Below are 26,821 nucleotides of genomic sequence, written 5' to 3' on the forward strand. Positions count from 1 at the left end.
TTGTTTTGTTCTTCTAACATCAATAGTAGTTGTAGTAGTTGATTTTTGTTGTATAAATGTTGTACAATTATGTAGTTTTGTATCAAAGTGGAATGGTTGTTTTCATAAGTCAGCGGCGTTAGTTTGAGCACATAATTGACGTTTTGTTTACATGTGTTCAATGTAAGTCAATGGGAGCCGGAAATACATAAATAGCGGCGTCCAAAGAATCTTTTGCCGGATAGCGAGACAGCGGTCACGGGGCCGATATTTTTTTCTCGTTGTTCCTGTGTGTTTACGTCAACACTGTTCCCTGTTACTCAGCAAACCAAATGGAAACACCACAGACAAGCCATTCTGTCCTGGCTGGCAAAGTTTTTGCAGAATCCTTCACAAGACCCCAGTTCCTGCGGGAGTGACCATGACGTAGTGCATCAGCGATGTATGGCATTGCAGAAGCAGCATTTACCAACAACATTGCAGGCTTCTTCACATTCCCAGAAAAAAATACTCTTTCTGCTCGATGACAATTTCTACTATCAGAGCATGAGATTCGAAGTCTACCAGCTTGCAAGAAAGTGTAGGTGATTTTTAGTGTCAATTGCTGTAAATTATGTCCTTTTGAGAAGTTTAGAATTCTACGGAGCCTGCGAAGGGTTAGGTTGGGGATTTATTTAGAGCAATACGGTAGTTTTAGATAGATAGATAGCAAAGTTATTGCAAGGGAACGCAACACTATTGCTCTAAATAAATCCCCAGCCTGACCCTTCACGGGCTCTGTAGAATTCCATGCACCCTCTTTTGCAAAACAATATTAACAACTGTGTTTGTTTCTGCATATCTCCATTATCTATTATGTTATAGGTTTGTTACATTGTATAGAATATGACGTACAGGCTACGAAACAACATGAAATGCAGGCATTACATGTTTCATGGCCACTGTAATTGGGAGAACTATCTGCATGCTGCCAGTCATCAGGATGCCTGTCTTAATGAGATCAACTTTTTGTATCGACTGCCAACCACAACTAAACCAGCCTTGAATTGATGAAGCATTGCTGATTGGCAGCATACCGCAATGGACAGATAGTTCTCCTAATTACAGCTCTGCACCACACCATAGATGGACCAGATTACTATGATGATGTGTGTGCATAGGGAAATATCAAGTTATTTTCTTGAAATTCATTCCATAGATTTTGTTTACTCTTGATATAGGTCTTTAATTTGGGATCATGTATTATCAAATCGAATTGGTTGATAGAATATATCAATGGTGTGAGCTACAGGATATACAACAGTGCATGTTTCTGGGACTGAATGCGAGTCAGCGAACACTAAATCAATGACCAAAGACAAAATTGTTGGCTAGCGTGACACAAGTCTACAGTGGTACAGTGCTGAAACCACTGTGAATTTAAATTAAACTGGTACAGTACAGTAAACATTTACCCAGTCTTTTCAAAAGCATAGCTAACACATCTTTCTTGCAAACAAGAAACAATTCTTCTTTCTGATTAAAGTACTGATCTAATTCTGATTCATTGGGCTATTGGGCACTGCGGTTAATACACGGGTGCGGTCAATGCATGGTCATGTGTGTTTTTTAATGGACATAAAACATTGTGCGGTTAGGCCTAATACACAATGCGGCTACACAGGAAATTGCTATACTGCAGTGTTTGGTCTTTGATGATTCAGCTTTATTTCCCCTCTCAACCTCTGAAGGGCTGTATTTGTCATTATTGTTTTTATATAATGATACTTCTAGGGGTCCAAACCTGTAAGTCTTCATTTACTCAGGCAATATATGTGTTATGTTTTGTAGATGGTGTTGGGTTCTGTCAAGTTTATCTTCAATGTCCAACAGAACTGTGTGTCAGTCGGAACAGAACCAGGGCAGTACCATTGTCTGAAGAAGTCATACTGGATATGGTTAAACGCATGGAACCACCAAATCCTTTGAAGAATTCATGGGAACAAAACAGTTTAACACTTTCCAGCTGTGAAGAGTTCACAAATCATGATCTGTAAGACATTGCCCCAGATTGTTACAGAAAGTGATTGAATTAGTTTTTGGGTTTGGTTCACAATTAATGTCTCTCTCTCAGTCAGAGCCTGACCACATTGATTTCTTCTGCCTTTGACAATCCTTTGAGTCCTTTCCAAAATGATACTGAAAAGAGGGTATGTAGTTGTTAAAATATTTTGATTAATTTGAAATGATTATTTCTCATTGTCATGACATAAATCATCTTTCCTAATGCGAGATGAATTGTAATGGACTTAATATGCTTTACTTCTGTAGGAGATAGATCGACAGAGCTGTGCCAATAGTGTGGTACACCAAGCTGATCAGGCCTGCAGGCGCTTAGTGTCCCAGGCCATGCTGACTGCTAGAGGTAAGTCCAGGTTCCTTCTGTAGGGAGTAGAATAATCTCTTACACAACGTACATCATAAATTGTATAGCAGGATCAAATGAAGTCAGAAAAAAAGTTATTTTCAGGGATACTGTTCCCCAATATAAACTTCCAGTGGTGGCTCTAGGGGAGGCTAGATTGCACTGAATGAAATGATTTATTCCCCGTCCACACGGAGATGCTTTTTGGGTTAAACGCACCGGTTTTGCTTCGTCTTGCCCGATCGTCCAAACGAATCCTGTAAACGCACTGCCCGAAACTGCACTTTTTTGAAACCTGGTCCCAGGGTGGAAAAATCTGAAACCGTAGCCCTTGCGAGTTCGTTTAGACGGCGAAACGGCATATGCGTATTGATGTCATCGCCACACCTCAGCTGCCCTGGACTTGACACTTATAGTATTGCCTAACAATAGTTTTCATACATCATACATGACATTACCTACGATTACACTCAGTAGGATAAATATCACAACTGGTGCTGCGCAGCGCCAATAGCTTATCATGACTTGGTGGACTGAACAGTGTTTTCTTGATGCATTTCTAGCTATCGTCAGTGACGCGAGAGAACTAGTCAGAAGTTATTAGGGAAGTGCGGTGGAAGTTTAAATTAATTTGTGTGTAGTGCCGGTGCCATTCATTTATTTTACATGTCTTACAACATAAATAAATGCATTCATAGTCTAGTGAAGTCAGATATGAGCATACAAAGACGCGTAACTCATGTTAAGCCTATGGTAGATGCGAATGCGCGCTTTGATGCAGGCAAAAGTATCGACTGTTACTAACGAAGGTATTATAGCAATATTATAAATGTGGCGACAGAATAGCCTAACTTGGGTAGACCTAGCGTTTAGTAGCCTATGCATTTGCGGTTATAGCCAAAATTAATGTGAATCGCGGACTATCCTACAACCAAAGAAAGTAAAGGAGTTTATTTGTACTTGCATTAGCCAAATAAAGGACGGGACTGCACCCTTCACAAACCGTAAAAATGAAGTTTATTAGTTTTACAGTTGACTACAGTTGGCAGTTCACTATCCGTCCACACAAACAATTCTGGTTTCCTTGCACTAGCCATTTTCGTCCTAGCCTATTTTGTCTGTTTGTATAGCCTACAGCGCGCAAGCTTTGGTCAATTTCTGTAAGAGAAACAGTGCCACCTATAGGACTAGGATATGAAGTAACGTGTTGTCGTGTTGAGATGGATACGTTTGGACGCAAATATTTTTGATACGGTTCCAGGGAAGACGGAGGAAAAAAAGATCGGTTTGGTACGTGTGGACTAGCCCTTAAGATGTGGAAATCTCTATAACTCAGGGATGCAAACAGCTCACTTGATTTTTTCACATCAACATTCTTACATTCTTAGTACATTATTAGTACATCGTACTATGGTTAACAGTTTAAGCTTTTTAAAGCAATTCTCTCAACAATTCTAGGACAATTTAAAAAAAGCTCTAGTAGTCCATCAGTGAGTGCTGTTTTTTAAACAATCGAGAGTCAGTTCTAGTCAGGTGGTAAGTGCTAGGATCAACAAGACTACAGTGATGGCCAAAAGTATTGGCACCCATGCTAAAGTTGACTGAAAAGAGGAATATAAAATCATCTTTTGGAAATTGATCTTAATGCCTTAAGTGAAAAATGAGGAAATATCTAACCTTTAAGGACACCAATTTTCTTAGTGAATGAATAATGTATCATAAATAAATAAATGTTCTTCCTTAAAATACAGGGGTCATAAGTATCCCCACCCCTATGTTACATTCCCATAGAGACAGGCAGATTTTTTTTTTTAAAGGCCAGTTATTTCATGTCTATTAGCCTATTAGCTGGTTTGATTTGCATTGAGCTCAATGAGCATCAAACCAGCTAATAGGCTAACTGAAATAACACCCATGCCAATCTCTAGGTATGGTGAAGGGTATGTGATGATGTGGGGCTATTTTAATTCCAAAGGCCAAGGTAACTTTATCAGGATGCACAGTATTCTGGATCCATGAAATAACTGGCCTTTAAAAATAAAAATCTGCCTGTCTCTATGGGAATTTAACATAGGGGTGGGAATACTTATGACCCCTGTATTTTAAGGAAGAACATTTATTTATTTATGATATGTATATGGTCCTTGTGGTTGTGGAGATATTCAACATTTATTGTTGGCATGTCGTGTTGAGCAGGAAACCAAACAATTGGCCTGAAAGTGCTTGTACAAGTCACAAAAAAAAAAATCAGCTTGACAACCACCCTAATATCTTACGTATGGGTGTCTTTTACCAAAAAAAAATAGGGTGACCGCTTGTACCAAAACATGTCCGCAAAAGTCTTAACGGAAGCCCTTTTCAGAATTGACCCCCTGACTAGTTTCTTGTATTGCGTTTCATGAGCCATCACTGCACCTATTACATTCTACTGTTGTTAGCCTTAAACCTAACTCAGTCATTATGTTATACCACATGGCCCTCCACTGGATGTGTAATGAGTTGCCTTCAGCATATAATAATAAGTTACATTTAATTTCCAGTTATTTTGGTGAAAGTAACTTAATAATGCAGTAGTAGTGTAATGCCTTACAATTCAGAGACAGTAATGTAACGTAACAAATTACTTTGAAATGACAGTAATAAATAATACATAATACATAACGCTTTTGAAATAACTTGGCTGCTGCATAAGCTGTAAAACACTGCGGGAAATACTGACAAGCACAAGACTGGCTGTAAAAAGTGACGAGTGAAAAGAACAGTAGCAGAGGGTTAGATGCATTTGGATTTTAATAAAGAGTGGCCAGGTTAGTGATATCAACAACCATGCTGCAGGTAGTGGTTAGAGCCAGACCCACATTAAAATATAGGGTCTGGGCACTCACCGTTCGCAGTGCTCAGTCCGAGGGGCGGGATAATCGGTTGTCTTTCAAATTCCCTCTGCACGCAATAGGACAGCGCTATGAGTCCCATGCCTTTCCCACCAGCGGAGCTAGTTGGCTAGTTCAAACTTTTGCCAACTTAATAAAAGCTTAACTCGTGTCACACTGTTCACCAACAGCAACATTATCTTATTTGTTTTCAAGTAGCAGGGAATTCAAGCCAAACCGTTGCAACTCTGCCATCAATCATTATGTTAAGCCCGCCTAACGACTCTATACACAATTTGATTGGCCTGATAGAAGTTTAATTTATCAAGCTCACAAGCCAACGGAGAGTTGCTAGACTATCCCGCTAGGGTGCGTCTAGATTTCTAGGCTAGGTAGTGGTCGGATAGCAAGCTAAAAATGTTAGACCTAAATGATAGTTTGGCTAGGGTTAGGGCTATGTTTTAGTCCAAAACCCATGGCATGTTTTTGTCTTTTTTATTGTACAGAAAAGAGCATCTCTACAGAAAACCTGTCATCATTAGCCAAGGAATTAAACAAGTCTAAGGCCAGAGTGCTCCAAGACCTGCGAAAGAATGTTCACTGTAGCCCCTTTATCAGTCCTGATGACTCAATAGATATTGAGAGAGCTGTGTGTCATGCAGTGATATTATTTCATAGAGAGCTGGAAAAAATCATGTCAGCTGTGCAGCAAGTGAGAGAATGAAAGGAGTCTGCTGTGAAGAAGTGCCGATGGTGTGGGACATTTGTCATTATTGCTTTGATGATTTGTTGAAATCATCAAATGTGAAATATTCAATTCTCTCAAGAAAGACACTCATGGCTACACTGCAATGAATTCTACTTATTCTGTATGTTTGTGGATGTGCATTTTTACAGTTGACTCTGTATTGAATTTATCCCGACCATATCGTTTGGCCATTTTTTTTTCCAACTCAAATCTGTATAAAATCCCATAGAACCGGACAACAATGGCTTCCAATGCAACTAAATGAGCTTTAGGCCGAAGATGTCTGAGTGTGGCTGGTGATGACCTATTGACTTATCTGCGTTCAATGGACGGGGTTTATCAATATTTGTTTTGCCTACTAGAATCCTGCAAATTGTCAATCTATATGGCATTCAATCTATATTTCAGTGTATCATTCAATAAATCTTTCAACCCTTCATGATATGTGTCAATGATTCATGTAAAATTATAAATGTAAAGATATACTGACTTAATTAATTAAAGGAACCATATGTAAGATTGCGGCCAAAACTGGTACTGCAATCACTTTCAAATTGCAGAGCGGTGTATCCCCTCCCCCTCCCCCCTGACTTGAGGTGGCCAACCCAAATGCAGAAACACTACTGACTTTGTGATTAGTAGATAGGTGGATGGTGGCGCATCAGGCCAAAACATGACATGACAAAACACAACATCAACATCAGTTGAGGGCTGCAACTTTTTAAATGACAATATCCTGCCCGGACTACTGTTGTCAGTGATATAAGTATTTTAAATGAACATGATTTCTTAATGTCTAGTTGGCCATTTTATGATTAATTGAAATACATTTCTTACATAAGGTTCCTTTAATTAATTAAGTTTAATTACAATTAATACAAGAAGTTTAATTTAGTAGCGGTTCAAGACCCACGTGGAGTTTATTTCGTTTTATTTATTTGCTGGCATATTTATGGTCCAGCGCATGTAGCCTAGCCTACTACAGACAACCTGACACTTCCAACGCCGACACATCGTGTTGTAAAGCTTTATTATGGTTATGGTTATGGTTATGGATTTAGCAGACGCCTTTGTCCAAAGCGACACATAAATACAAACAACATAATAATATTTAAAATTGAACAGGGAACAGATTAGAATGTAGGTCAAATATAATAAGGAGAATAGTTATAATACACAATAATATCAATTCAATCAATAGCCTATAAAAAGCAATGGAAAAAAAGGGAAACGGCAATAATAAAGCAATAATGTCCATTCAATCAATAATATAAAAACAATGACATGCTAAGACTACATTAAGGAGAATATCAATAAACAACTAGACTGCATTTCCGGCGGGAACTGCGAAAGTGTGCTTGCCCTGGTCCGGTCACCAACGTGAGCAGACAGTGACATACGCTATGCTGAACCTGGCTTGATCCAAGCATTGTAACAGTGCCTTCCAGTGTTGGAGCAGTGGCAATACCTCAAAAGCTCTATTCAACTATTGCCTTGCGGGGTGAATGCGGTTCGTTGGCTTTTACCTGTGGCCTGCCTTCGAATTTAGCTTCTATGACTAAAATCAAATCAATAAAATAAAACAACAGCAGTGATTGGCTGCAAAAATAAATAATGTCACGCGTCTTGCACCTCTCAAACTGTGCTATCAGGTAACCTAGAGAAAAATTTGAAATTATGAAATATGACTAAGGCATTAAAATGCTGCTTGTTTGTCAGGATACTTTTTCACTGATTTATTTTAGAAATATGAGCTATGAGTGTGAATGTTATATATTCCATCCCCTAATTCTGTTTTACTGGTTTATTTGACAAATAATCTATATGGATTTGCTCTATAAAGACCTTATGTCTGTTTGGGATTGTTTTGAGAGCCTATGTATCTCAGAATAAAGGAATGTCCACAACATTAGTGATGGGTTTTTTTTTGTGTGTGAATGTATTTTACTTAACTCATTGAATGTAGCTGAATACTCATGAACGCATGTCTCTAATAGCCACAATAGGAGTAATTTTAGCAACACCGTATTTTGTGTGGCCCATAACGACCCAGTGGATCATGAAAATGTGCCAAAATTCACATTCCTTGCTTCAGTATAGGTTTAAGGTCTGGGGCAGGGATTTGACATTCTGTGACTTCTTCATTGAGGGCTTGCTTAGCAGCACTGTCCGCTTTCTCATTTCCCCTCAGACCAACATGGCCTGGGACCCAGCAAAAAACTACACTCAAGTTCTGGTTCTTTAGACGTTCTAGTTGATCAAGCTCAGCTTTGGTTGTACTTTTTGTGTGACATTAAAGCCTACTGGAAAGATTTTTAATGGCAATTTAATTGAATGCAATTTACTTTTACGATTAAATAAAATTAATTTATCCCTCTCACCCATAGTTTTCTATTTATTTACAAATGTACATAGGCCTACTGTAATTACATTTATACAGTTATTCTACTGATCTTATACTATTCATCCTGCACATTAACTTATTCTTACTACTCTTATAATGTTGTTTCTGCACTACAATGACACTGTTTCCACACGGCACATAGCTGTATGTTATGTACATATCTGTTATATATTTGTCATATTGAATATCCATATTTATTCTGTTTTATTATATTCTGTTAATACACTGCATATATCTATATTATTATTTCTACTATTATAATGTTACTGCTACATCTACATAGCCTACATTATTCTACTTATTGTATGAGATAACTGCTAATACACTGTACATATTTATATTTAATTCATATTACTCTAAACCACGTTCTGTAAATCAACGTTTGATTCACATGAAACGTTACATTTCATGTACATGTTGACAATGAGTAGGCTCGTTTTGGTTGTTGGTGGTGTTATTGCATCCCTTAGTTATGCCTACAATGCAAGTTCCCTCGCGATTGGAAGCTCGAGACAATAGTAGACGCATTTCAAAACATCGCGTTAGGAGTCCTTGCCACTTCTTTTAAGCTGTCACAGACGTAGGTGCTACTTTTAGGGCTAAAGTGCTTCGTGAATTACTGTTAGTAAAAAAAAATAGCAGTCCTAAAGTTACACGTGACGAAGTTACGAGTGCAAGCATCTCATATCAAATGACCATGGCATTACCTAAACAACATAAATCCCAATTAGCAACATACATCTCCCTATAGCTAGCCACACAAGAAATTAATGATACTAAATCTCTGCTTAGCATGATTCTCCGCTTAGCATTCTAATAACAGAAGGGGCACATTTATGTTGACCACTACAACATGACTCATTATGTCTGTAACGTTAACTGTATAAAACACTTACTTTCATAAAGGACGCACACCATCCAGCACATGGAAACCGATATTTTAGGTTCTTGGCCACAAACTCAAAACGTGTCTCTCTGAAGCCCTGTTCTAGAATCTTTGCTCTGAAGGCTGTGTTGCTAGGCGACATCAAATAAACGAAATGATAGTCTTTCATTATTAAATGTGTACGTGTGATTCCGAATGGATGTGTGTGGTTTGCAATTAGGATAAACAAGAAATAACATTTCCAATAATTTCCCATGATAAATGACATAATATTTGCACCTTCCTTACTTGTGAATCTCACACCGTATTTCAAGTAGGCTACACTAGTGAAATGTAATACAACGCTGCCACCTAGCGTTCAGATAGGTAGGCTATTTAACATTAACGTGACGCTTGTTTATTCTTTCGTCAACTCCATGCTTTTAGGAAAACAATCTTTTTATCATAGTTCCCTCTTCAATGGCGATTACCAGCTCGTTTTTGTAACAGAGATAGCTGTTTATTGTCCCTAGGTTTACAGAAACACCTATTCATATTAATACAGGAAATCAAGTTAACGCTGCCGACCACTGCTTTGTCTATTACATGGCCCAGAATGCCTTGCATGTCTTTACAACAAAACAACACAGTAAAACCTAAATGCCCGTAAACATATGCATTTGCATACTTGTAACATTTTTAATAATACTCTCCCATCATGATATGTAACAATAATGAAAAATGTAATTTGAATACCGTCAATGTGAAAACAACTCTATTATGTAAGCTATATATAGCTACTGTTCTCCTTGCTATTTCAGTTCGTAAGTCCATACTATCCCATGGCAGAGCAAGGATTTCATGATTGGGCAAGGTTGCCCGGAGACGTTGTGGCTGCCCAGAGACATTGAGCATACTTGGAAGGCATTGTGATAGAAGGTGAATGGTGAAAAGGTGAATGGTGAGTTATCAAATACCTGTGGGTGGTTTGCCAAATGATGGAAACTTTTGGAATATTTCTTTTTTTTTTAGCTTATGCACCCTCACACTGGAGTCCCCAGTTCATATACAAAATTTGGTATCGATATGTGACCGTGTTCCTGAGATATGGACGACTTCCTGTTTCGGAGCTTCGCCGCCAATTTCGTTTGGCTGTGACAGGCAAACGCTTTCGAAAATCAAAAATCCTTCCGCTAACATTTGTGAGGCTTGGTCCAAGGATAATGTACGTCAAGTTTCGTGGCGTTCGGACCAAATTTGTGACCTGTGAAAATTTAGTTTAGCTTTCTGTTCAATCCAATATGGCGGACGAACGGCATGCCCACCTGACGTCATCTTCGCGACCAACTTACACCGGTACTGACCGGACGTTTTAAAGTTGGAACGGTGTCTCTGTCTCAAAGGGCCTAGGCGCTAGGGCTGACAAAAAATTAGGGAGACGGGAAAAATAATAATAAAACTTAAGAAGAACAATAAGTGTGCTGCTTTGCAAGCACACTTAATAATGTCAAATGAATTAACAGCCCAATTGAAATAAAACAACATTATACAAACCATAACACATAAGCGCTTAAACAACTAAGTATATGTTGAATAGGAATGTCTTTAGACCCCTCTTAAACGACCCAAAACTACCACAGGAACGGAGAGCACTGGGCAATTCATTCCACCAACATGGAACCACTGAAGAAAAGAGTCTGGAATTAGACCCAGTTTTCATGACTGGTCGACACAACAGAGGCTCACCAGAAGACCGCAGTGGGCGGTTGGGGATGTAAGGCTTGATTATTGAATTAAAATAACTAGGAGCAGATCCAGTTAGTGTCAGAGATATAAATTTAATTCTGGCTACTATATGGAGCCAATGGAGAGTAACTAGGAGAGGAGTTACATGTGTCCTCTTTGGCTGATTGAAGGCCAGGCGTGCTCCAGCATTCTGAATCAGCTGTAATGATCTTGTTACACAAGCGGGTAAGCCAGCTAATAGTGAATTACAATAGTCCAGCTTAGAGATGACCATGGTCTGAACAAGAAGTTGTGTGGAATCTTGTGTCAGTTAAGGTCTGATCTTCCTAATGTTGTAAAGCATAAACTGACATGATTTTGCAATAGAAGCTATATGCTCAGAGAAGTTAAGTCGGTCATCAATTACAACGCCCAAGTTTCGTGCCGGTCTAGTTGGAGTCAGTGAAGTTGAGTCAAGCTGGATGTTAATCTGTGGGGGAATAGCTGTTTTAGCTGGAAACACCAAAAACTCTGTTTTTGAGAGATTAAGCTGAAGGTGCCGATCTTTCATCCAGGCTGAAATATCCTTAAGGCATGCAGAAATCCGGTGGGAAACACTAGAGTCATCAGGTGGGAAAGACCGGTAAAGTTGAGTGTCGTCTGCATAACAGTGATAGTCAAATCCATGAGAGCGAATGGTATCACCTAAGGAAGTGGTGTAAATAGAGAAAAACAAGGGTACTAATACTGATCCTTAAGGCACACCTGTGGTGAGGTCATGATACTTAGATACCTGTCCCTGCCAAGACACGTTGAAAGAACGCCCTTTAAGGTAAGATTCAAACCAATCAAGAGCTTTTCCAGAAATTCCTAGTTCAGATAGTATAGATAGGAGAATGTCATGGTTAAAGCAACACCAAAGAACTTTTCCTCTGTCGCACGCACACTATTTGTTTATCCAGCAACGGCTTTGCGAATAACGATGTCCATAGACAAGGTAGAATATGTTGCACGATTTTTATGAAAGTACGGTGTATTGCGACATCTTGCAAGTCAAATTTGTAGTTTCTTATGTCTTATTCCATCGAACTACAAACCCGCTACCCGATCTGGCAAACTTACATAGTGCGGTTATAGCCGATAGAGGGCCGCGAAGCGAATGCGGAAGTGCTGTTCACCCTGTTACGAGTTGATGAACCACGGAAACAATTTTGGAAACATTATTTTAAGGTACAAAAAACTCTTTGGTGTTGCTTTAACAGTATCAAAGGCTGCAAATAAATCTAGTAGAATTAATACTGATGACTGAGCAGAGGACTTAGCTACTCTCAATGCTTCAGTCACAGACAGAAGAGCAGTTTCAGTAGAATGACCACTCTTGAAACCCGCATAGGGTCTAGTAGATTTTTCTGATGAAGAAAGTCACAAACTTGCTTGAAGACCACTTTCTCCAAAACCTTTGACAAGAAAGGAAGAAGGGAGACAGGCCTGTAGTTCTTCACCTCAGTTGGATTAAGTGTACTTTTCTTTAGCAGAGGTGTAACCCTAGCCTGTTTAAAAGAGTAAGGAACTATTCCAGAACTGAGTGAAGCATTAAATACATGTGTGATTGCTGGTAAAACAGCGGGTGTGATACTCTGTAGAAGAGTGGACCGGACAGGATCTAATGGGCATGTTGTTGGACGACTTCGCTGAAGCAATTGAGAGACTGCTTCCTCATCAAGAGGAGAGAAAGAGTCCAATGATGCGGTCATACTAACACAAGGCAAAGCCCTCCTTATAGGAGCATCAAACTGAGCACTTATTTTAGCAACTTTTTCAGTGTCATCTGCTGACAGTGAAGTAGTTGATGGTGGTGGTGGAGGATTGAGAAGAGATTTGAAAGTAGAAAAAAGTTTTCTACTGTCAGTGGCACTCTCAATCTTGCTTTGATAGAATGCCTTTTTTGCAAGTGTAACAGTGGATGAAAAGGATGACTGGTAGTTACTAAGATCATTTCCATCTCTGGATTTACGCCATTTCCTCTCAGCAGCTCTAAGTGCCTTTCGTACGGAGACTATACTGTTCGTCAGCCATGGATGACGAGGTTTAGAACGAGTAGGTCTTGAGGAAAGACATGCTGCATTCAGACAAGATGCCAGTGTAGAGCAGAGAGTCTCTGTAGCGTCATTAACATCAAGTGCCAAGAATGAGCTAGGAGTAGGTAAAGCAGATGTTACTAATGTCACTTGAGAGGCTTCTGAGGTTACGCCAGAACAAAATTGTCGGAGGAGGAGCTGCTGGGTTATCCAGGAGACGCACAGAGAATCTGATAAAGTGATGATCCGATACATGTAATGGATTAACCAAAACGTTGTCTGTATTACAGTTACGTACCAGAATTAAATCAAGATCTTTACCAGCGTAGGAGGACTGTGGACACGTGTGATATTAAATGAGGAGAGTAAGGACAGGAAGTCAATTGAAGACGAGTTATCCAAATGAATATTAAAATCGCCAAGGATTAATAATGGGCATGCATCCATTGGAATAGCAGACAGTAGAATGTCCAACTCATTCACAAAGTTCCCAAGTTGTCCTGGAGGGCGATAAATAACCACCAAGTATAATTTGTATGGCCAGTTATCATGATGGCATGATATTCAAACCAGTTGTGGACCTGAGCAGGCAGCAACTGTGTAAACCTCCAATCATCAGAGACGAGAAAGCCTGTCCCGCCTCACCAGACAAACGACTGGTATGCGAAAAAGCATAATTGGTCGACAACGCTGCAGGTGTGGCAGTATTCTCCGGCCTAATCCACGTCTCTGTAAGCGCAAGCAATTGAAGCGATAACTGTGAGGCCAGAGCAGGAATGAAGTCCGCTTTATTCACTGCAGATTGGCAATTCCACAACCCTACAGAAAAAGTAGGACAAGCCTGCTGAACTGATTGTTGCCTTTCAACACCAGTGCGCTTATTAACCTGACCGGATACAGGGATATGTTGAAGGCACATTATTAGAAGGATTGTCAACTAACAAGACAAGGTGAGACAAGAGTGGAACTTATCTGAGAGGTGCCTTGCTTGTGTCCTTGCTCGGTGGACTTGTCACAGGTAGACTCGATTCGTCTTGACACGAGGACGGCTGCACACGAGCGCTGACGCTCCAGCAATATAACCACTTTAAATGCTACTCCTAATTGATCACGCGGAAAACCACCCCCTCTAAAAACTCACGACACCAAGGCCAGTCTAAGCTCAATTAAACAGACAGCCGTAATGAAAACAATATCAACTACCCTACCCACTACGGCTAATAACTAGTTTACCAACTTATTAAACAACAAAGTGGAGCATCACAAACATTTCTATTTCAACTTAAGTTAAACCAACGAATCTGCGACCAGTAATCGGAGGCTAAATCACCAGCTGAACACATCTGCAAAAGAAGGGGGCGGTTACGTAAACAGTCCAGCCAGGTAACATGAAAGCCAGTTACCGTATAACACCGGTCCGAACAAATCCGGATGTGACACAGCGGAAGTATAGCCTGGGTGTTCCCATGCTGCCTTGCGCGCGATTTGATTCACGCTGCTAAGGCAGCCTGGAGACCATGGAGCAAATTTTCGCCTGAGATAGGGGACCAATCACAATACAAGGGGGAAAGCAAGACGATGATGAGCTATGCACAGACGCATTTGATAGACATCCGTGGCACCCAATAAACGGATCTGGGCATTTTTTTCAAATACGAGAAAATGAACGTTTGGTTTCCAGACCACGTCTCATTGAGAAGTGGTGGCGCTAGCCAGGCTAGCGGAAGTATCCAATCGTGCCTCGAAAAGTCAGATTGTAGTTTCTAAGAAGACTGCAAGAGTTCTAAGAGGACTCCGACTTGGCTTTGTTGCTGTTGAAATGGTAAGTAGGTGAACTTTTACGTTTTTGTAATGTGGTTTGATAGTCTCTTAAACAATTTGTTTGCTCGACCGTTTTATTGTGAGCCCTGTATGTGTTTAGCTTGGTTTCTTGATGGCTAGCTCGCTATCGGAACTCCCCCTATTACCGTCGGTCCTGTATTTCCATCGCCTTGCGTGTATGTGTCACTTAATATCCATTTCTATACAAACCAAGACTGCAGATTCCTAAAGAAACGCAAGCACCCACACCATAGGTGTATCTAAATTAGCTATGTACCAAAAATGACATTTTACCGTGACTCGAAGAGCTGTAAACAGTGTTGTAAGGCTGCCTGTACACATCCGCTTGAAGCTCCAGTGGAATTTTAATTTCATGACGAGAATTCTTGGTCTAACCGCTCATGTGCCGTTGAAACGGCGTAAATAGGCGACCCATCAGGCCAGCACTATAACTCCAAGCGTGGTAAACAAAATCGGATATTTCAGGCAGTAAATGCTCCCGTTAAGGACCAAACCAGATTTTGTTCAAATCTACACACCTATGGCTACTGAAAAATATAGGGTTCATTTAGCAAATTTAGCAAATTTAGAAGTGTTAAATAACAATAACAAGACCTGCATAGGGCTTCTCTAACATAACCAGGGGGTCAAGAGCGTGCAGATTAGCTTCGGCATGTTAGCATACGCCATTTTCAAATATGCCGCTGCATGGAGCATTTGGAACCAGCTCCATGCACGAAAATCCGTGTTGGGCACGAGCTCTCATGCGCGTACATGTTGGTGGGCGGGTACCTATCCGGCGGCTACAGCCAAACGTTATTCAGTGCGTATTTCTTGAGGATCCTATGAGAAGACGTGCATATTATGGTTGTTTATCCATCATATGACAAATAAACAAATAAATTAAATTGTATTGATCTTGTTTCGTTGTTGTTTGTCCCGAACAAACATAGCCTAAACATGATTAAAGACAATAAATTACACAACAGCGGCCTAAAGACCTTGTCTCGTTACACCATGGGTCTTCAACACGTTGCTCTCAACCTATAGCCGCCCCCTTTGGAGCTTGCCAGAGGCTGAAGCACTAGGCTACTACATTTAAACACAATTATTGCCGCGAGGCATTCCAGCCTACGAATTTAATAAAAAGTAAACCATGCATAATTTAAAAAAAAACTCAATGTAGGCTACTTCGCTATGCAATAAGGTTTCCATTAGAGCACAGCGCACGTTCAATGAATGAAGGAAAGGCCTTGTCTCGCAATAAACAGCTGGAAATTCCAACACTTTTTCAACTACACGAAACTTTACAGTGATCATCAAATAGGCCTACCCTCTAGATTTAAATGCCCATCAGTCTCAACATTTAACTATATAATAAAAGTCAAAAAGTTAATTAAATTCCATACCAAAACCGAAAATCGTCTGCGTTTGATAGCCTGGTATGCCGCTCCAAACAAAACGCATGTCTCACAATAACGTACAATGTAAGAAATAAAGGTCTGCCTCGAATAAGCCTACCTCAAATAAATACCTGTGCTTTGCAGCCTAAGTATCCAATCCAATCCAATCCACTTTATTTATATAGCACAGTTTAAACAAACACAAGGTTCCCAAAAGTAAATAGCAGACCCTGGACATAATGCGGTTAAACAAACACAAGGTTCCCAAAAGTAAATAGCAGACCCTGGACATAATTTAGGATTTACGGAAAGTATGCAATCATACGATGTTGGACGCCTGGCGATGCTCTGGCCGTCTACTGTGCCTCTGACACCGCTGCCTCATTTGGATGGTAACTCCACAGCTGAGCGCGAAGATTGGATGTCGTGGATGCGTAAGTAAACTGTTTTTTGCGGAGTCCGCAGACAACATTGTCTTTAACCGTTACTTTACCATCTGCGGTGTAGCCTACAACTCAAAGTAAAGACACCACATTTTAGATGAGTTGGGGACGTAATTGTCCGCTCAGGCTGACCGTTCTGTGCGTTATCTTCAATACTATCTTCAATAATATTGAATATCTTCAATAGGCCTATTATTTTCAAAACAGGGTGGCTATTGAGGGCTCTGGCTCCAGTCATTATTGTGGCTACTGGCTATTATTGGCTTGATTTGGTCATGGGCCAACGCTAGAATACATTTACAGCACCCGCTATGAGATGGCAAACAATAAAATAAAAAAACAAACTAATCATAGACTGTAAAAATGCGCTACACTTGGCACTAAAAACCGAATAGTTTATTTATAGTTCGACTGGGAGCGTACCTATGTTCCCCGGGTCCTATGTTCCCCGCTATTTGTATGGGACAGGGGAACATAGGACCCTTTTTGTAGAAAAGGGTCCTATGTTCCCCGCCTTGTATCTAACCACGGAAATTGCATGAGATATGCTTGCGAGTGCACATTTCGTGCACAAACGGTAGCAAAGTGTATTTTTCTATCAATGTTGCTTGCCATAGCACACCAGGTAGACCACACATATGCGCACGGTGCAATATTGACGCAAGCCAGAAGGGCGATTTTCCTTACTTCCACGTTGAGTATAGCAGAGTAAAAGAATAGATGAAGAAAATGTTTTATAACATAGGCCTACAATGGTTTTACTTGTGCTTCTTTACTGAATATAACGAGTTCAAAGTTAACATTCTAGGTAACGTCGCATTGTCCGCTTCGGCACTAAATTGAGGACAGCAACGTACACGAGCTGCACCTCTCACAGAAGAAACGCGCTACAACTACATGCTTTTTTAAGTTGATATTTAGCCTAATTGGTTTGTTTTGTTCATTTTTCCGTTCGCTGGCACGCTACAGGGGGGACTGCGCGTTGCTCCGAAGCCCCTTTGGTCTGACTCGTCAATAATCAAAAAATGTCCCTTTGGGTCTACAGCCCAGTATAGTTTGATATCTCTTTGTTCCATTAAAATTAATCCCATTCTTCCGACAGCTCAACCAAAGGCTATAGATCACCTCCCTTACCTCTTGTACAGTAAGAATCAACAATGACATGCCAAGTGCAAAGACAATGACAAGCTTGGGACTGAAGCCATGCAGACTCGGCTAGATTTAACAGTTTCTCAAACTTTTTTTCTGGGGACCCACTTTTTAAAAATGACACAGACTATCGCGACCTAACTCGTGACTGTGGTAGTTAACAAACTAGATCAGTGGTTCTCAAACTTTTTCTTTCATTCCCCACTTTGAGGGGGCATTCTCGAGCCCCACCTGTCCCTCATTGCTCTAAGAAAGTGGTAGGTCAAGCTTAAAATTGTTAAATTTATTGAAATAATGACAAGTTCTAAATATATCCTCTTCAACAGAGTTAAAATCAGCTGGTGCTGCAGATATAATAATAAATAAATAGCCTACATAACACACATATTTCTGTTTTCCAGCAACATATTAGCATTGGCCATTATACAGCATTGTACAATATATTCAATGAAATGCCAACATGCTGCATTAAATGGATCCATAATCCAGTCATACTGAGCACTGCTGGTTGGGAAATATTTTTGAAATAAACTTTGCAGGGATGTGATGTAGGCCTACTGTTTAATACATGGGATCACAAGAGTGCCTCCCAATCAGACGTTTCAGCGATTTCGCTCAGAAATCTTAAAGGCATAATACTGTCGCGATCGAGGCGCCTGTACTCAAGTTTTTTTTGGTGAATGCAGTAGCCTAATCTTATTTGCTAGGTGAGGTGCTTGTCTTTGCCTTGTAACTGGACATTTAACTCAAATGTATCGCTAAGATATATCAAATATATCGCTAAGATAGGCCAGCTTCGTCAAGAAATGTTCATTAGTGAACGTGCTTGCAGATTCAAACATGCGCTCTTCCTCCAAGAAGAGGCGACTCGGAGCTCAAACACGCGCGACAGCACTTTACCAACCCGCGCCTTGCCGTGCGGCTGCAGTCTTGGAAGCAGCGGGGATCTGTCGTGGAAATTATCCACTTCCCGAAACCTCCAATCCAACTAGCACTCTGATGTCAAAGACCCGAAGGAGAACACCAAGACGAGAAATGCTGAAGACTGTTGATCCTTTATTCACCGTATTGCAGTGAGAATACAATCCAAACAGCGTCAGGACTGAACCGCCAGGCAATAGAGTGATGAGTGGCAGCTGCTACCACGATGAGATCTGATCTGAATGTGCCTGAGCTCTCTCTTTTATGCTCTCAGGGGCCTGAGAGGCGTTCCTATCACCAGGAACGTCACCAGGCCCCTTCTAGCCAATCAGAACGTTTTGGGACTTGAGATATTGGTGGAAACTCCTTCTCATACAAACATTAAAAAATGTGTGTTGCTAGGCAGAATACATGTGATCAAGTTCTATGTGTAATCTGTTGCCAGGCAGGGTATGTTTTGATTTGGTTCTATGTGTCATTCCAACTTTGGTTTCACTTCCCCTCTCTGGAAGGTCCCTGCATCTCCTCTTCTGCTAGCCCCTTCTATTTATGCCCTTCTGGCAAGTACCTTTCTCTCCCAGGCCCTGTCTTGTTTACTTTCACTCTTAGCCTTTGACAGTTCAGTCTCATGACTTCCAGTAAATGTTGCATAACAGTTGCACAAACAACACCTTAGTATTTAGTAGTAAATGGAATGTTTCCAATAAACCAGCACACACACACACAAGTATTATTATTATGTCTAGATAAAATCACCACAGAACATAGGACCCTTTTTTCAAAAAAGGGTCCTATGTTCCCCGGTAGCGGGGAACATAGGACCCGGGGAACATAGGGATGACCCCGTTCGACTACGGATATTTCACGTCATGTTCAAATGCATATTTGCAGCAGGACAGCAGGCAGACCGCTCTTAGTTAGAGCCGCTGTGTTATCCAATGAAATTAAGTTGCGCTTCAGGGCGACTCCACTCGGACTCCATGCGCGTTCCCGAGCAACTTTTTCTTCTTCTTGTTATGAGGCAAGGACTTTATGTGCATTATCGCCACCCTCTTACTGGAGGACGACTCTCTTTTTACAGAATATCCAATAAAAATCGACGTTGGTCCATGCGTCATTTCCAGCTTTGTAACTTGGCGCATGGTCAGAGCCGACTGGCGATGGATCCGAACCCCAGTGTTCAAGATGGCGTTGACTATGAATTGGCCGGATTTACTAGCCTAGCCTCCACCATTCATTTGTATGGAGGGCGGGACTTAGTCACTCTCTCCAGTTATATATAATACCTCCATGAACATAACCTGCTCCCGACCAGGTTTGGTTGACAGCATAAAGACACCATGGGGATACAGCGACGCTGAAGCAGAGTCACTTCCGTGTCACAGCATACCCTGGCTTTGAGCACAACATACCTCGCTAACCCAGTAATCGAGATTCGTAGTGTAGCCCACAGCTAATTACTAGAATCTGTGCAGAGCCCGTCTACGGAGAGCCTTGGCACTTCCAAATAAGCCTGGTATCGATCTTGGTTGCAGTTCCATTAGAATTCCACTGGAGGGGATCGCGGACGAGCGCAGATTGAATGGGAGTCTATAGCTTGACCGCTAAATATATCTCTTTATCTTGCTTGTCGTTGATTCAACGAAGAATCAGAAACATTAAGAGGCCGTGCACACGACGCCGGTTTTTGTGAAACCGGTGAGGTTTTGTTAACGGTTACGCCTTGCATGTACACGACGCCGGCAGTTTAGGAGACTGAAACCGATAGCTTTTGAAACCGGCTTCCGAAGTGGGAACTTTTGAAACCGCCGGCTAACTTTCGCCGTGTAGACGCCTGCAGGTGCGAAGCCGGCAACTTTATGACGACATAGCCTCACCTCTCAACTCAGCCACGGCACTCGACCTGACATGTTGCTTGTCAAAACAAACCAAACCATTTATTTATCATATTAAAATGTTTTTCTTTCCCCTGTCATGATTTATGTGCACAATGTAGCCTATCAGCCTTTAGTGGCTAAGTTAGAAGCACACGTTAGCTTAACTTAGTTAAACATTAGCTTACTGCATGTTAGTGTTTTCTCCAGTGGTGCTCAGACCTAATGCAATGCGTAGGCTAAGCATTTGAAATTTCACATAGCAGTCGCATACCTTGAAAATGAACTTTATTAATTTAACAGTTGAATTGAAAACCGAATTGTCTGTAGTCTCCTTATTTCATGCGACTGCTTAACCAGAGCACTTATTAGACATTCTCTGGCTTAACAAACTGTTTCAACTATGTTTTCTTCTACGCGAATCACGCAAAATTATCGTGAAGCTTCTGCACAGCGGCGCCATCGACTGGTCTGGCATATGCACTACAGCACATTTAGCCGGTTACACCTCTGTGTGTACACGCGAGGTTTTTTCTTGCCGGAGTCGTTAAAGGTGTGAAAGCGGTAAGAGAAAATCCACCCGGCGGTGTCGTGTAAACGGCCTCTAACTTAAGGAGGACTTTCTGTCTAAGTTAATTTTTGCGTACTGTATTTATATTTTCCTGCGGGCACTTTCATTTTCATATCATTATATATGTATTGTAAAAAGTACATGGCTATTTAAATGGAATTTGATTTTTTCTATTCTTGTGTTCAATGTTCAATGTGTTATATACATGGTACGGTATGACAACCTTAAAATATCCAGTCAATATCCCGCTCAATAACATTAATCGATCATAGCATAAATCAGTGTAAGGGGTCAAGAGGTCGCAGTAGGGGGGAGCAAGGTTGTGCACTGCAAAAAATGAAATCTAACCAAGTGTTATTAATCTTATAATAAGATCAAAAAATCTATTTGGTATTGTTTTTAGTATGAAAAGACTTACCTAGTGCTCTCTCGAAAGATCATTTTGACTTAATTTAAGAAGACTTTGACTTATTTTAAGGAGTCTTATTAAGACAGGACAAATTTGCTTAACGCACTGGCAGAAAAATTTGCTTGTTTTCAGGATGAGATGTCTTAAAATAAGTCAAACTTTTCTTAAATTAAGTCAAATGATTTCACGAAAAAGCGCTAGGTAAGTAGCCTGGGTGTTCCCATGCTGCCTTGCACGCGATTTGATTCACGCTGCTAAGGCAGCCTGGAGACCATGGAGCACATTTTCGCCTGAGATAGGCGACCAATCACAGAACAAGGGGGAAAGCAAGACGATGATGAGCTATGCACAGACACATTTGATAGACATCCGTGGCACCCAATAAACGGATCTGGGCATTTTTTTCAAATACGAGAAAATTAACGTTTGGTTCCCAGACCACGTCTCATTGAGAAGTGGTGGCACTAGCCAGGCTACTAGGTAAGTCTCTTTATACTGAAAACAATACAAACTAATTTTTTTTATCTTGATATAAGACTAATAATCTTGGTTAGATTTTATTAGATAAGCAGTTTTTTGCAGTGTGGAGGGCTTTGAAGGTGAGTAGTAGTACTTTGTATTTGATCCGGGACGGAACTGGTTGCCAATGGAGTTGATGGAGAATGGGGGTGATGTGAGCTGATTATCTGGTATGGGTGAGGAGCCTGGCTGCAGAGTTTTGAATATATTGTAGTCTTTGAAGGGTTTTAGTGGGGAGACCAAGGAAAAGTGAGTTGCAGTAATCTAGGCGGGACATAATGAAAGAGTGAACCAAAGTCTGTGCATCGCTAGCAGAGAGGAAGGGTTGGAGGCGGGCAATGTTACGGAGGTGAAAAAAAGCAGTCTTAGTGAGTGATTTGATGTGAGGAACAAAGGGTGGAGTCAAGCTGAATGCCAAGGTTTTTAACAACAGGGGTAGAGTGGACAGGTGAGCCATTAATGTTGAGAGCGAGACGGGGAGATTTGGTGAGGATGGTTTTAGGGCCAATCAGCAGAATTTCAGTTTTGTCTGTGTTGAGCTTGAGAAAATTGTTTTGCATCCATAATTTTAAGTGAAAGAGGCAGTCAGTGATGGAGTGTGGTGGGGGGTCAGAGGGAGAGGGAGTGGTAAGATAGAGTTGGATGTCATCTGCATAGTGAAAGTTAAGATCGTGGCTGCGAATAATCTGGCCAAGAGGGAGGATGTATATGAGAAAAAGGAGGGGCCCAAGTACAGAACCCTGGGGGACACCACGAGTGACAGGGGACTTGGAGGACTGATGTGGACCAAGTGTTACAAACTGCTCTCTGTTGGTGAGGTATGACTGAAACCAATTGAGGGCTGTGCCAGAAACACCAATAGCAGACAGACGGGAGATTAGAACATTGTGGTTGATGGTATCGAAAGCAGCACTAAGGTCAAGGATGATAATAATGTTAAGTGAACCAGAGTCAGCAGACAGGAGGAGATTGTTAACTATGCGTAGTAGGATGTAAATAAAGTCAATGAAGTCAACAAAAATGAAAAATTATAGGATAGGTTACTATACTACAACACTAGACTAACTACACAACAACACTAGACTAACTACAATTAAATAATTCAGGAGTGATGTATGTGTGTGATGATGTAAATAAAGGCCATGAAGTCTGTAACACAAAGGTGGTTCAACAATAAAAAAGGAGCAAACTGCTAGTGAAGAACCATGTATGTAGATAAGGAAAATTATGATTCTAATCCAGGTTTCAATTTTCAGGAGAAAGAAATGGCTCATTAACATGATACGAAGTGACCTCAGACTCTCCATGTCACACGAGGACTTAATGCAGGGAGGATATGTTGTATGTGAAATGCATTTTAAGAAATGCTTCCTTGTAAAAGTGAGTTGTGCATTTGGAAGGAAATGACAATTTAAATAAAAAATAATACAATAATTAATACAATTACTGATGCATTGTGCTGTGTGCTTCAAATAGCACAATGGAAAGGCGGCACTCACCAGTGATGCCATCCCTACATTGGTGGATTGCGACAACCCGCCACCACTTGCCTCCCCACCTCTAAAAAGGTGGAAAAAAACTGAAGGTAACAATGACAACTGGGGCCAAGACCATACAAATAATTAAGACACAAGACCATGAAATTACATTTACATTACATTAAATTAATTAACTTTAACTGATCCTTTGATATTAATTGACTGATTCAATTCTCAAACGCTAAGCAGAGACAATCTGAGGAACAGGAAGAAGAGAGGGATATAATAGACACAGAGAGAGGGACACACAGAGGAGACACCAGAGATTATAGAGAAAAGGACAGAGGAGACTAGGGACACCAGTTGAGATAGAGGAAAGGACAGAGGAGAGCGCAGAAGGTACAGATAATGAGTCAAATGGAGGCAAAAAGAACAGGCTCAGACTCAGGTGACCATTCCACTCAGCAGTCTCCAACAAAAGGACCAGGTGATGTTCTGATCATCAATTTCAAGATTGTGACTGTAGCATTATCACAGGCACACATACAGGATGCCTTTTTGTTATTACAGAGAATTAAACAACTAGAGGCCCGCCTTCCACGGCTGGAAAGGCTAAAACAGAGGAAAAGGAAGCAAGCTGCCAGGCCTAAAAAACCCAAGTAATGTCAATAAATGGCAAGAAAAAGCTGTGTTTAGAATTATAAACCCTTGATTTAACAAAAAGGGAATGCATCTTGAATCTTAAAATCTACTTGTTCTTCCGTAGTCCCCATGAAAATATGGCTGAGATGCTCCAGAGGTGTCCTGAGGGCTGCCGGAATTTCATTAAGGCACAGCTGTCAGAGGCAGGGAAAAAAGATAGAGGAAGAAGGTTTGACCGGAACATGAGAGATCTGGGGCTGCAGCTTTTACACAGCAGTCCAAAGGCGTATCGTCAACTGAAGACGATATTTGCTCTTCCCTCTACAAGAACGCTTAGGCGTTATGTCACTGGATGTGTGGGATATTTCTTTGCCAGTGCGTTAAGCAAATTTGTCCTAAAAACAAGCAAATTTGTCTGCCAGTGCATTGAGCAAATTTGTCTTGATAAGACTTAAAATAAGTCAAAGTCTTCTTAAATTAAGTCAAAATGTTCTTTTGAGAGGGCGCTAGGTAAGTCTTTTCATACTAAAAACAATACCAAATAGATTTTTTAATCTTAATATAAGATTAATAACACTTGGTTAGAATTCATTTTTTGCAGTGCAGTAGTCCTGGACGAGATGGCAATCAAAAAACAATTTGATTATGACAGAAGAAATGACACCATTTATGGTGCATCAACATCAGGAGCTGCTGCCAAGCAGGCAATGGTCGTCATGGCTAGGGGCATTTTGGGGAAGTGGAAGCAGGCAAGCCATACTTTAGAAAAACATTTGTTTAGATATTGCTGTGTATATTCAAACACATTTACCTAAACCATGTCTTTTGAACAGACCATAGGATATTTCTTTTCCCCTAGCTCAAAGGCAGCAGAGGAAATTGCGGCCGTCATTAAAGATGCCATTGGCCACCTTTTTTTTTTAAATAGCAACATTAACAAATGCATTACTGCCTTGTGTGGACTTCCACTCCAACCTTGTATTGACAAAAGGTATTAACCAATTTCAAAGGTGCAGGCAGTCATATGTGACCAGGGAAGCCCTAATGTCAAGCTAACCGAGAGTCACATCCACCTGCCCGCATTCTCTAAGATGTGCGTCAGTATGGCTACGCAGATGTTTAGGCACACTGTCTTTGCTGGTAAAGTTTATCCATCTTTTCAAAAACTTTTCTTCAATAACAAACTGCAGATTGTAATGTGATACTGACCCCCTATCAGGCACGTGCAGAGAAGGGGGGCTACAGGGGCTCTAGCACCTGCCCTTTTGCCCCTTTGATGTCCAAGTGCCCTTTTGACAAGACCCGTTTTTTACTTTTTAAAATGTGTAATACTTCCGCTAGTTCCAACGTGAATATTCGCTAAAATGTCATTAATAGTTTGTGAAATTACAAATTTACAAAAATAAAAATTTTCTGAGTTAATTGACGTCATACATTCAGTGAACTCTCAGAAGGTGCACACAGGCACAGTGCTGCAGGAGACGTTTGGGAGCACGGTAAGGTCACTTAGCAGTTAGCCTATCTGAACATGCAATAGTATTCAGATTAGAGATAAAGAATAAAATGTTTAAAGTTGTTTCATGTTTAATGAATAGGCTATCAAACCCGTTTTAACCATGTCATGGTCCTGGTCCATCCATTTCAATAACCTGGCAGCTTCGAACCTACTAACTAGGTTAGTAGACCTAGTTCATAAAACAGAGTAGGCAAACCTTTTCTAAATCGTCATAACCCGACGACATAGGCTACTGTAGTTGTTTAACTAACCCAACTCCACACGTCGTTCTCTGTTTACAGTAGGCTACATTACGCTTATTTCACTCAGTGGCCACACGCACAGCACAGCACGTGAATCTGCAAGACACCAGCTTGCTAATGGTGGTAGTTCATTGTGATAAACATTAAAATTATAGCCTGACAAGCCAGACTAGGCAATAACATATTTGCTGCCGCTAGGGTGCGTCTAGATTTCTAGGCTATTAAAATTAGCTTTCAATTTAATCAATAAGATGTAGCCTTATAGCCTATGATCTCTATGTAGACAATAGCCTAATGAAAACCGAAAAGACCTATCATTTTCTGAAAATTTTGTTCCATGTGCCCTTTTTTTAAATTTGAGCCCCTGCCCCTTCAAAAGTCTCTGCACGCCCCTGCCCCCTATTCAATGTCGTATCTGTTGTGACCCAGGCATTTCTGCGATGGTAACATTGCAGAGACTGCCAGCAGAGGCAAAAGATACAGCTGACTTTGTAGCCAAATTAAATCACCTCTTTGATGTGCTAAATTCTAGGTAATTATGCCAAAAAATAGCTCCTCAACTTCACAAACATACAACTTACTAACTACACCCGATTAACTACGACCACCCCACTAACCCCACTATGACTATGACCCGCCCCAGCACGGAATGTATGGAGTGTCCACATAGAGGTGCACAGATGCATGCCGGGATGAAGTATCTGTGCACCTTGAAATTAAATCAGGACTGCATTGAGGTAGTGCAACACACAATTACATT

The 26,821-nt window shown here is 40.8% G+C and overlaps 1 long non-coding RNA gene across 1 annotated transcript; it reads right to left on the reverse strand.

Annotated features, from left to right (window-relative positions):
* Positions 1–2,082: 2,082 nt before the first annotated feature.
* On the reverse strand, positions 2,083–26,809 carry LOC143138207 (uncharacterized). Its single transcript, XR_012990160.1, has 3 exons — positions 23,683–26,809; positions 2,282–2,400; positions 2,083–2,157 (listed from the first exon to the last, which is right to left on the reverse strand). It is a non-coding gene; the product is annotated as an uncharacterized LOC143138207 (long non-coding RNA).
* Between the last annotated feature and the right edge of the window lie 12 nt (positions 26,810–26,821).

This window comes from Alosa pseudoharengus, unplaced genomic scaffold (genome assembly GCF_046254945.1).
Source record: "Alosa pseudoharengus isolate Yale_2024_CS ecotype anadromous, Long Island Sound unplaced genomic scaffold, YU_APseudo_1.1 YU_APseudo_1.1_scf_21, whole genome shotgun sequence".
Lineage (NCBI taxonomy): Eukaryota > Metazoa > Chordata > Actinopteri > Clupeiformes > Clupeidae > Alosa > Alosa pseudoharengus.